Source organism: Pinus tabuliformis, chromosome 8, assembly GCF_031772625.1.
Source record: "Pinus tabuliformis cultivar Carrire ecotype Pingquan chromosome 8, CPIR1, whole genome shotgun sequence".
Taxonomy (NCBI): domain Eukaryota; kingdom Viridiplantae; phylum Streptophyta; class Pinopsida; order Pinales; family Pinaceae; genus Pinus; species Pinus tabuliformis.
In genome coordinates this window covers 364938617-364950904 of record NC_142294.1, presented here as the reverse complement: position 1 = coordinate 364950904, position 12288 = coordinate 364938617, and positions in this window count along the sequence as shown.

Below are 12288 nucleotides of genomic sequence, written 5' to 3'. Positions count from 1 at the left end.
TTGGAGAAAGTTTCTAATCATTGGAAACTTCTCCTGGTTTACCAAAGAATCCAAGTTCACCTCCAAGAGCTGCGAACGATGAGTTTCAATCATGTTCATCATTCGGCCAATAAATTAGCAGACCTTCTTGCCAACCAAGGGGTGAACAATGCTGAAAGCGAGATAGCATACAAGTGGCGAGAAATTCCTCCAAACCATTTAAAAGTTGTCTGCGAGGAGTAAGCTATAGAGGACAAGGAAATGTTTGATTATCTGATCCAGGTGGATGTTGGTGGCCACCCACCTATCCCATTTGGACCCCCACAACTGTCTCTTTCAGCTTTTTTAGTTTCCTAAATTGTAGCATAGTTTACTATTTTTAGCAGTTTTTCGGGTCCTGAACTTCCGAAGCCATTTTGAGGCCCTAAACGACGTTTTTTTGGGAATCTAGGGCAACATTGGTCCATGGACCGTTGTTGCCTCCCAAAGTGGTAGTACTCGGATAGATCTTTCTAATGAGCTATCGTACGCGTCAAACGGAGATCGTATGCCAAAGTTACAATCCCGGGAAATTGATGTACCAATTTACCCAAATGGGGCCCACAATTTGGCGTTTCATCTTCTAGGGTTAGGTTTCGGGATGTGAAGGGTTTTCCATTGTTTATCAACAATAAATAGGCCTTTGAGCCTCATTTTAACACAGTTCGGAACAGTTCAGAGGCATGTAGCCACCACATCTCTTCTCAGAGATAAGCTACCATCGCCCTAGCTGGTTTATTTCCATTTCTAGTTGTAAGCATATTTCAGTATTTTCCATTAATGAAATGAAGTATTATTTCCGCTGCATATTTGTGTATATGGTTATCTCTGTAATTTGTTGCGTTCCTATTTAAATCCGGATCATTATCGGTCCCAGATAACAAGCTTAAATTAATTTTTTCTGTCAAGTGGTTTCTCATCCTTTTGAAATGCATTTGACAGAAATTCAAGCAGGGGTCTATCTCATACTCTTCCGGAATCACGTGAGGGGAAATATCAGGGTCTCGGAGGAAATTTTAAGGAGTCAATTCTCAAAGAAGCTCAGGCTCGGGGATAGGTACAGTGTTCAGAACAGACAAAGATTGGAAAATTGTTTGCCAACAATGGTTTTTTCCCCTCTTCCCACCCTTAATTCCGAAAACCACGCTTGGGCCGGATGTCTAGTGATCGCAAGTCTCATAAGCGGTAAGTGGTATTCGTGTTATGGCAACGATCCCATAGATCAGGTGACGCGTGGGAAAGGTACGGTTTTAAATACCGCTGTCGATCTCACTCTATTCTTTAGACAGGTTGGTGAGTGTGATATGATCCCTGACCGTTTCATCCAATAGCCGGGATCAACGGTTGAGAATTCGGATGCAGTTTGGTGGGTCCGACAACTAAGCCTCGTCATACCTTTTTGGCATATCCTTTTGCCTATTTTGTGGGTCCAGTGGATGCGTATGGGGTGTGATTTTCACGCGGTGGAGTCAGTGTTTAGAAATATTGGCGGGCAACAAATTTCTCTTTATGGGCAGCGCCATTCCTTTACCTCCCACAGTTACACGGGTGGTGTGTTAAGTGATTTTGAATTCTTTTTTAATGACTCTTTTGTTCTGCTCAGTGTTCTAGTCTATTTTTTGAGTCTGTCGGTTTATGCAATGTATTTCTTTTGAGTGTTTAGAGGTTTGATTGTAGGGTTTGAGGCTTGTACCTCTCGCCCGTTATTAGTTTCTGTAGGTTTTTATCCTTGGTGTATAACTCACCGAGGATTGTTGTATTCTATGTATTTTTATTTGTTGTTTATTGAAATAGAAGGTCCGAATCTTGCTTTAGCAAATATATAGGAAATACAGCTTGAGTGGGCCTAATGGTTAAGAGCATGTGTTTCCTTGTAAAAGGTCACAGGTTCAAAACCAGAGGGGGGTAGAGTATGTATGCCTTCGTAGACTTAGCAGTCAAATCGCTGCGCAGAGGTGGGTCCCTTGTCCCACAAACAAGGAGGTCTCATACACCAATTTGGTGTCTGGCTTGGCTGTGACCTTAAAAATGGATATTATTATTATTATATATATATATCTATATCTATATCTATATATATATATACATATGTACATATATAGATATACATATGTATATGTATATACATATGTATATATATATAGATATATATATGTATATGTATATACATATGTCTATATATACATATACATATGTATATATATATAGATATATGTATGTATATGTATGTATATACATATATATATGTATATATCTAGATGTATATATATATATATATATATATATATATATAAAATAAGTAGCAATATATTTCATTATCCAAAAAAGATATACATTAGAAGTGTAGGCGAGAAGCTGACCAGAACTAGACTAAGTAAAACATTAGTTCACATCAATTCCCATAACCATGAACATAGTTGACAAGGGTACATACATTATTCCACACAGGTTTGTGCTCACTGTGATACATTTTCCAAAATGAATCACCAGAACTATCACAAAAACTAGTTTGTTGTCTTACCAAAACATAAGGGATGCCAAACAATTATAGAAAAGCATCATCATACAAATTCTGGGAGTACAACCATCATTGAAAGAAAAGCCAATAGAGCTTGCGCACCAGTGACACTTCCACATTTCACACAACATTACATCAATGCTAAAAGAAACATGGAATATACTCATGTACGCCAACAATAGACACACACCGTCTTCTCCAAAGCCAAGACCATAAAAGAACATACATAAATTATGAGCCAAAACAAACTTGTAATAGAAAACACCTAAAGACCTTCACTTGTCCTCTCCATACGAGTCATTGTTTGAAGAAAACAAAATGAGAGTATGCCCACTGTGAGTAGGAGGATCTGTAAGGTCACTTGAACCCGAACCACTGAACAAAAAAGTTTCCACTCTTGCCAGACGAGAATGCACTCTATTCAATCACAAGCATATCTTTACTACCATATGCTTGATGTCCTCCAGGGAGGATAAAACATTGTAATTATCCACCTATTTTTCCTTGAACATGAGATGAAAGAAAGTAGTATTATGTTGATATAACTCAAGGGAACTTAAAAATTTAATCTCCTCTTTTGAAAATGACCAAGTTATGGAAAGCATTCCACCTTATCACCAACCAATTTTGAGCCTGAGGCATAAGGGTAGTCACCAACCTCCATGCCTTTCAGGTATAAGGTTTCTCTGTGAACCTCCAAAGGTATTGATTCAAAAGAACTAGTCATTGAGTCATATAAGAAGGGACACGACCTTTTTACTCTACAAAACTACCACCCCCTTGACGACTGGGCATCCTTTGCTTATGAGCAATAAACACTACAAAGGAGAGACAATGAGGACATCTTGAGGAAATATCCCATCCATGAAAAAACACTAAGGGATGGAAAGGAATACTCTGAAGACCAGACCTGAAAACAATAAGTTCATCTAGGAAAAAGCATTCCATGGGGCCTTGATCCAATAGATTTTGGAATTCACTACACATGTAGTGCAAAACCTAGACATACCTCCTTAAGAATTCAACAAAGGAAAAACTACAAACCCATAGAATTATAGAACCAAAAGAATAGACCCAACTTCTACTAGAGAATAAAGTACAGAGAAAAAAATCCCATCGCACAAAATGAAATGACTCAAAGAAATACCATTAAAAAATAATTATTGAAAGTCCAAACGACCTAAAATTACCACCACGAAAGAGCAACAATTACACCCATAATGTGATAATACACAGGTATCCAAAATAACCACCACAAGAAATAAAAATTTAGATGATGCACATAAAAACGCAAAATAAATCTCACCAAGAGAATAAACCACAGAAGAGGTATGAAACAAAAGCACCACCTCTCACTTGAGCAATCCCATATCTAACTAGAACAAAAACATATGCAAAAACAAACCACCATCTCCAACAAACGGAGCGACTAGAGCTATAGGACGAGGTAATGACCTTGCCTCCATACACCTAATGCCTCTGCCAACAAACAAACATTGATCCATACCACCCTTTAAAACACTTAATGGCACACATATCCAATTAAAACTACATTAACTACCCAACTACCTCTGTCCATCACCACCTGACGTAAAACCAAGTGTTACTTTGGTGCCTGTCCCGAAGTGACCAAACTCCCCAACTGCATAACCCCATCAGGGACACTTCATTATTATATTATAAATATGGTTTTCAGTTATTTGGGATTTGTATTATATTAGATTATATGTTTTAATGATTTATTTCAAATATGTATATATAGAAGTGGATCTATTTAACAAATATTCTAAAAGATATATATTTTTACAAATATACAAAATTTTCGAGATTTTAATTTTTTTGTATATATATATTTTAATTTATAGTTTAATGTTTTAATCATAATCTCTTCTATAACCATTAATATTTTATTATTTAATGTTTTAATCATAGTTTTTTTCATAACATTAAAATAGATTTGTGTTATTATTATTAATAATCTTAATAATAAATAAACTCGACCCATTATCAAATTATGATGACACCAAAATACATATTATTGAAAATATATACTTAATAAATAATATTATTGTAGATCCATAATAACCCTGGTTCTATCAAGTATTGAGAGTGATTAAATCTCTTGAGGTGCAATTTTTTTTAGAGTGCAAAACTTAAGGGAATTTTTGCTCCTCAAGAGATTTGATCCCTCTTGAATCTTGGTATGAAAATGGATCTATAATGATTTCATTCATGGGCAGTCACACAAAATTTCTTGATGATCAACATTATGTATATGTATATGTATATGTCTAAGATTAATTTTTTTTGAAACCAGAATGAGAATTTATATATTATACTTAAGTTTTCACTTAGATCACAATAGGAACATAAAGAATTACATAGCTATATCGACAAAATTCAGATTGCTCCATCCTATCTAAGAGTATTTCAATTCCCGAGGGACACAATTTTGAGCAACAAAAAGGGGGATTTTGTAGGTGTACCCATTACAAAATTTCCCCATGAGAAAGCAAAATTTACACAACATTCAATTATGAATTTATGATGTAATATTTCATAATAATGAACCTACTTAAGTCTTGAGTAGTATAATTTACATTAGAGCAGTTGACTATGTTGTGATTATTTGAGATAGTAGAATTTCTTGAGTCATGATCATGTTCATTTAAATATGGAAAATTGATTGTATTCAAATTACTCGAATTGGAAAAATCATCCATGCTAAGGGATAAATTGTTAGCCTGTGCTTGATGCTCTTCAACTTGCCTCTAAAGTGCATCCACTTCATATTCATTTTTATCTATTTTAAATTTCACATCTTAGATATTTTCCATATAAGAAGTGGAAGCAACATGCTCATTGTTCTTCAATTTTAGCTAAAGGACATCCAATTTTAGAGAGTAAAGCCTTGTGATTACACCCCAACTGTTCATGCAATTGGATGTCCTTTAGCATGCTCATTGTGCTTCAATTTTAGCCTTGTGATTGCACCCCATGAAAGCCTTACTATTGATGCTACCAACTTGAAAACTTACAAGAAGATAAGCTTTGTTATCTCTATCCTTGAAAACCCAACTATCAATATGCAAATAAGAAAGGATTTTGATTATGAATCCTGGGTATATCACCAATTGGATGCAAAGTTCTCTACTCAACATTGAGCAATATAATAGACACAAATTAAGAAGACCCATGAATAAAATGTAGCTTAGCTCTAGACACACCAGATATAAATGCTAAAAAGAGACACATGGCTCCAATTGACCATGCAATATCCTATCCCCAGGTTAAAGGAAAACACCAATCCTTGCTCCCTAAACTCACCACTAAAAATGGAAACTTGCCTGAACTGTTCACAATGCATTCACCTTCTCCTCACTTTGGAATTAACATGCTCATGACCATCATACATAGAGAAGGGTGTAAACAATATTGACCCAATCCATCCCTTTATCATATTCCCACACTCACAGATTAGCCCAATTCCATCATATTTCATTTTTATCCTACATGCCAGATAATATCATCCCATAAAATCATGATCTAGGATGACAAGTACTCTTTACTTTAACGCTTGGAAAGGATGGCCTTATGGAGCTTCAAAACTAGTGAAATTATATAGGAATAAATGTTATAATACCTTGCATGACATCGTTTCAAAGAGGTTGCCACATTTTCCCATTGGCCCCTTATTTTTGATTTAATAATTGGTCTTTTTTTTTTAATGATTAAGTCCATCCACTTATAGGGAATTAGTGATGGTCTAATATGGCCATTAAATTTTAGATCAACCGTTTGAAATTTGCACCCCTCATTTGCACAAATATCTTCTTTTTTATTGAAGTCTATTAGGACATGAAAGTATGCTATTGAGGAGATTCCTTTGGTAGCTCCTCTAATTCTTTTCAAAATATTATCTAGAAATTTATCCTTCAGGGAGGAGCCCTTAACCATATGTTGAATAATTAGGAAAGAATCTCCCAATAAAGTAAGAGAATTGACTTGATTTTATTTCACCAGTTGAATACCTTAATATAGGACATAGGCTTCTCCTTGATTATTCATCAGATGGCTAAACCCCATGAATACTCTAATACTTTTTATTAAAGTGGTACAATTTTTAGATGATCAACGTTATGTATATCTATATGTTTAGGATTAGTTTGATCATTTCAAATTTACTTACTTTCCTCAATTAGTTAAAAGTATAGAGAGTATTATTGAGAAGGATCTGAATTTCAATCTATCTTATTCAATTTTTAGTATAGTGACACAATTTTTAGTTGATAAAAATTATGTATATGTACATGTTTGAGATGAATTTGATCAGTTTAAACTTAGTTTCCTCAATTTGTTGAGGTCACAGAGAGTATTATTTAGAATTATAGCTCAAAAGTTACATGAGGAATAAGTTGAGTAGATATAAAGTAACAATGTTGAATGATAAAATTTTACATTGAAATCAATGCATGCATACTAAAATTAATGTGTTGATTTAGGTGTACATGTTATTTTCTATATGCATTGATTCCAGTGTACATGCAAACTTCCAACATATCTATTTTAGTGTACATCTCAATTACTATTTCTATTTCATTTTCTTTTCAATTTCAAATGCATTGATTTCAATGTACACATTAATTTCTAAAGAATTGATTTCACTGCATGTGCCAATTTCAATTTGTTTCTATTCAATGTCAATTTATTTTTCAATAATTCAATGTAAATTTCTATCTAGTATCAACTTCTATTTCTATTTCTATTCAATTTTTAATGCATTGATTTCAATGCACATGTCAATTTTTACATGCATTGATCTAGAAATGATGAAAAATGCACACTTAAGTCAATGTATGTTCACTAAAATTAACGTGTTGATTTCAATGTACATGTTAATTTCAATGTCAACTTCAATTTCTGTTTCTATTCAATACATTGATTTCAATATACATGTCAATTTCTAGACGTGTTGATCTAGAAATGATGAAAATGTACATGAAATCAATGCATATACGTTAATTTCAATATACATGTCAATTTTAATCTCAATTTCTGTCAATTTCTATATCACTTTATATTTCTAGCTACTATTTCTATTTGTATTTTCTCATTTGAACTTATTCTTCTTGTATTTATTATTATTATTTCAAATTGAGTTCATATTTTATAACAATAATGTTCCTGATTCACATCTACACACATGCCAATCATTAAAGTTTTTCATATCTAAGTAACCCTAACACTATTTAATTCTCTTTTTTTTGTAAATTTGGCAACGACAAGGCTACATCTTGGTCATGTCCAAGGATAACACCCAAATAAGGCAGGGAATTGAACCAAAGACTTAACATCTAGGATTGCCTTAATGATGCACCCGATCACAGTCTATCCAAGATCCCATGAAAAATTCTCTTTGAGTTTAAGAAGTCTAGTTTGGAAAATTTATAATCTATGTCCAATTTGAAGAATAACAGTTGCAATTGCATGTAATAACAAGACTAATAGCTGCAATGCAACATAGTCACTACCTCTACCACTAATTAATTGATTGAGGAAATGTAGGGTATGTGTTTTGTCGTTATTTTCACCTCTGTACTATGCAAAAAAGTGGGATATGCATTTTGTCATTATTCGAGAATTCTTTGTTTCAACAATTATTTTGAACTATCTGTTGTTATTGTTGCATTCACACTTTTACACTGTGCACGATGAAAGGAAACTCCGCATAGTTTTCTCCGCACTTCCACATTTTGCACATGTGGCCTATCAATAGTGTCTTAGATTTATAGCAAAATATTAATATTTTTTGATGCATTGTTCGAAGTGTAGAGGTGTGGATTCATACATTTTGTGGAGTCCCAAAGTTCGCGTTGAGAAAATACTGAGCAATATTATATATCAATTTATTTGTGCTAAGGGGAACATGTGCGGAGGTGTAGGTCCGTACATTGTGTGGAGTCCAAAAATTCATATTGAGTATATACTGAGGAATCCTAAGCTTGGAAAATTTCGTGCCCAGACCGAAATCTTTCTGTGCATAACTTTCCTTATGCGGAGTCTCAATATTCATGTCAATCAAATATTGAGAAATATTATATATTAGTTTCTTCTACATCTCTACATTACACACAATGAAAAATTTGTACCTACAATGAAATTATTCTCCGTATAATGAAAGTGTATGTATGCACTATACATAGTGAAAATTTCCTACCCATAATAAAAGCAACCTCTGCATCTCTACTGTCGACATAATGAAGGATTTATTGAGATTATATTGCACAATGAAATATTTTCCACATTATGCACAACAAAAGCTTTCTCTGCATTGGCGGAATGAAATATTCCTCCATAGATCCGAATTTCACATAGTAAAAGCCTCCCTTGCATTGAATATTTATCTGCATTTCTGCAATCCGCATCTCTGTGAGCATTGTTTTACATATCCAAGAAGTCTCGATAATTAAACACTAGTAAACAGGAAAGCAAATGTTCCAAGATTGATCTTTCCCCATTTTTATGGTTACTTTTGATAGATCAAGTAATACTTTCTCCAGTTCCATGCATCTTAGAACATAGTATGTTGTAATCTTGTCGTTTGCATGTAAAACGACAATTTTCCATTTGACGGTTTATTGTAAATGTGCCATGGATATCGAAAGTGGACAACAAAGAAATAATAACTTATTTGTTTGTATAGTATTGTTGATAGGAAACTTTTTTCAGATCAGGTAATGCTTTCTCTAGTTCCATGCTTCTTAGAACACAATATGTTGTATTCATATCGTTTGCATGTATGATGGGAATTTTGCTTGCAAATCATACAACAAACTATAGTTTCATCCATAGTTCTAGTAATTATAATTGGACCAGTACATTTTATGTAATATGTTCTAATCATTTAAAGTAATGTGGAGTGCAGAAATGTGGAAAAAATATTTCATTATGCTTCTTTACTATCTGCACATAACTGCATCTTCGCACATGGAACCACTCACAAATGTACAAACATTGTGGATAAAAGCTTATGTTGTTTATTTTTCATATCCGTTCTCTCACACAACATTTCCTCCTCACATATATTCACTCACCCTTTTTTTGCACCTGATGTACACATAACCCAAAATTTTGTTGTTCTATCTAATATAAAGTTTGTCGTTATTTAAGAATTCTTCATTTCGTAATCATTTGACTATCTGTTGTTATTGTCGCCTCCACACCTCCTCACTTTGCACAATGAAAGGAAACTCCGCAAATTTTTTTCCTCATCTCTGCACTCTAAAAATGTGGCTGCCCAACAATGTGTCTTAGAATTATAACGAAATATTCAGATTTTTTGATACATTGTGCGAAATGCGAAGCTGCGAATTCATACATTATGCAGAGTTGAGAAACTCATATTGAGAAAATACTAACCAATATAATATATCAGTTTATTTGTGCGTGAGGGGAATGTGTGCAGAGGTGTGGGTTCATATATTATGTAGAGCTCAAAAATTCATATTGAGCATATAATGAGGAATACTGAGGCTGGAAATTTCATGCACACAATGACATCTTCCTCTGGATAATTTTCCTTGTGCAGATTCATACATTATGTAGGGAAATACTGAGAAATATTATATATCAGTCTCTTTTGCATCTCCACATTTTGCACAATGACAACTTTGTACCTACAATGAAATTCTTCTCCGCATAATGAAAAATTCATGCCCACAATAAATCCTACCTATGTATCTTTACTATTGAAACAATGAAGGGTTTATTGAGCTTCTTATACATAATGAAAGATTCATATGCATATCCACATTTTTCACAATGAAAACTTTTTCTGCATTGGTGCAATCAAATATTCCTATGTAGATTTGAACTTTGAACAATGAAAGCCTCCTCTACACTAAAGCTTTATTTGCATTTCTGTGAGCATTTTTTTGACGTATCTAAGAAGCCTGGATAATTAAACACTAGTAAACAAGAAAAAAAATGTTCCAAGATTAAATATTCCTCATTTTTATTATTTATTGTAAATGTTCCATGGATCTCCAAACTGTACAATAAATCACTAATAGCTAATTTGCTTGCATATTATTAATGATAGGAAAATTTTCATAGATTAGGTAATAATTTCTTTAGTTCCATGCCTCTTATAACATAGTATTTTGTAGTATCGTAGTTTGCATGTATGATGACTATTTTCCTTGCAAATCATACAATAAACAATAGTTTCATCCATAGTTATAGCAGTTGCAGTTTGTATCTCTGTGAGCATTGTTTTACATATCCAAGAATCTTGGATAACTAAATACTAGAAAACATGAAAATAAATGTTCTAAGATTGAAATTTTCCCATTTTGATGGTTTATTGTAAATGTGCCATGGATCTCTAAACTAGACGAAAAATCAATAATAACTAATTTGTCTGTGCAATATCGTTGATAGGAAATTTTTCAGAGATAGAGTAATACTTTCTCTAGTTCCATGCCTCGTAGAACACAATATACTGTAGTCCTATCATTTGCATGCATGATGAAAGTTTTCCTTGCAAATATTACAACAAATGATAGCTTCATCCATAATTCTAACAGTTGTAATTGGACTACTACATTTTATGTTATATGTTCTAATCATTTAAAGTTCTGCAGAGTGCAGAGATGCAAAAAGAAACTTTCATTATGCTTCTTTTGTATCTGCACACAACCACATGTATGCACCTAGAGCCATTGGAAAAGGTACAAACATTACAGATAAAAGTTTCTGTTATTTATTTTGCATGTCTATTATCTCGCACAACATTTCTTCTTCACACACGTTCACCCACCCTTATTTCGCACTGGATATACTCATAACCTAAACTTTTGTTGTTCTATTTACTATAAAGTTCATTTTTTTATATGTTTTAATAGTTTAAAGTTATACAAAGTATGGAGATGTCATATGTTTTAATTATTCTTCCTCCACACTTCCACATCTCCACATCCAGAGCATTACAAATGTAAGATCATAAATGCACATGATATTTGAAAGCAATGAATAATATGTACTATCATACAGCAGGGAGATGTGCAAAAGAAATTAGTGGATGAAAAATTTATTTGGAGAGTTGAAACATTACGGAAGAAAGTTTCTATTCCTTGCTCTGCACACCTCTTCAATCCAAATGATGGTTGTTCTGTGAAACTATTAATTAGCCTTGCAGATGCATACTAGCTCCACAAGCTCCACAATATTTTTTGACAATTCAATTTTATTTGAAATAAAGCTTATTATCTAGAGACCAAACAACATCATTTACATAATCTATGGCTATTCACAATTGTGGTTCAATCAATAAAGGTGATGGCAGAGAGTTGTAAGCGTATATGATAACTAGAAAATATAAAGCGTAAAATTATTTAATTCGGTTGATCCATTATAAGAAGGCATAAACACTTTCTAAAATCACATTTCACAATTGAAAGACCATAATTTGCTATAAAGTTAGAAATATGCTATATTTTCTATTCGTTTTAAGTTATGCATAGTGCAGAGATATGGAAAATGATCTCATTATGCTTTTTCTGTACCTACGCACAACCACACCTTTGCAACTAGAGCCATCTACAAAGGTATAAACATTGTGGATAAAATCCATTGCTTGTTTCACATAACCATTTTGTTGCATAACATTTCATCATCATGCACATTTTCCCACATGTAGAGTATGGAGATGTTATATGTTTTAATTGTGCTTCCTCCGCAACTTTGTCATG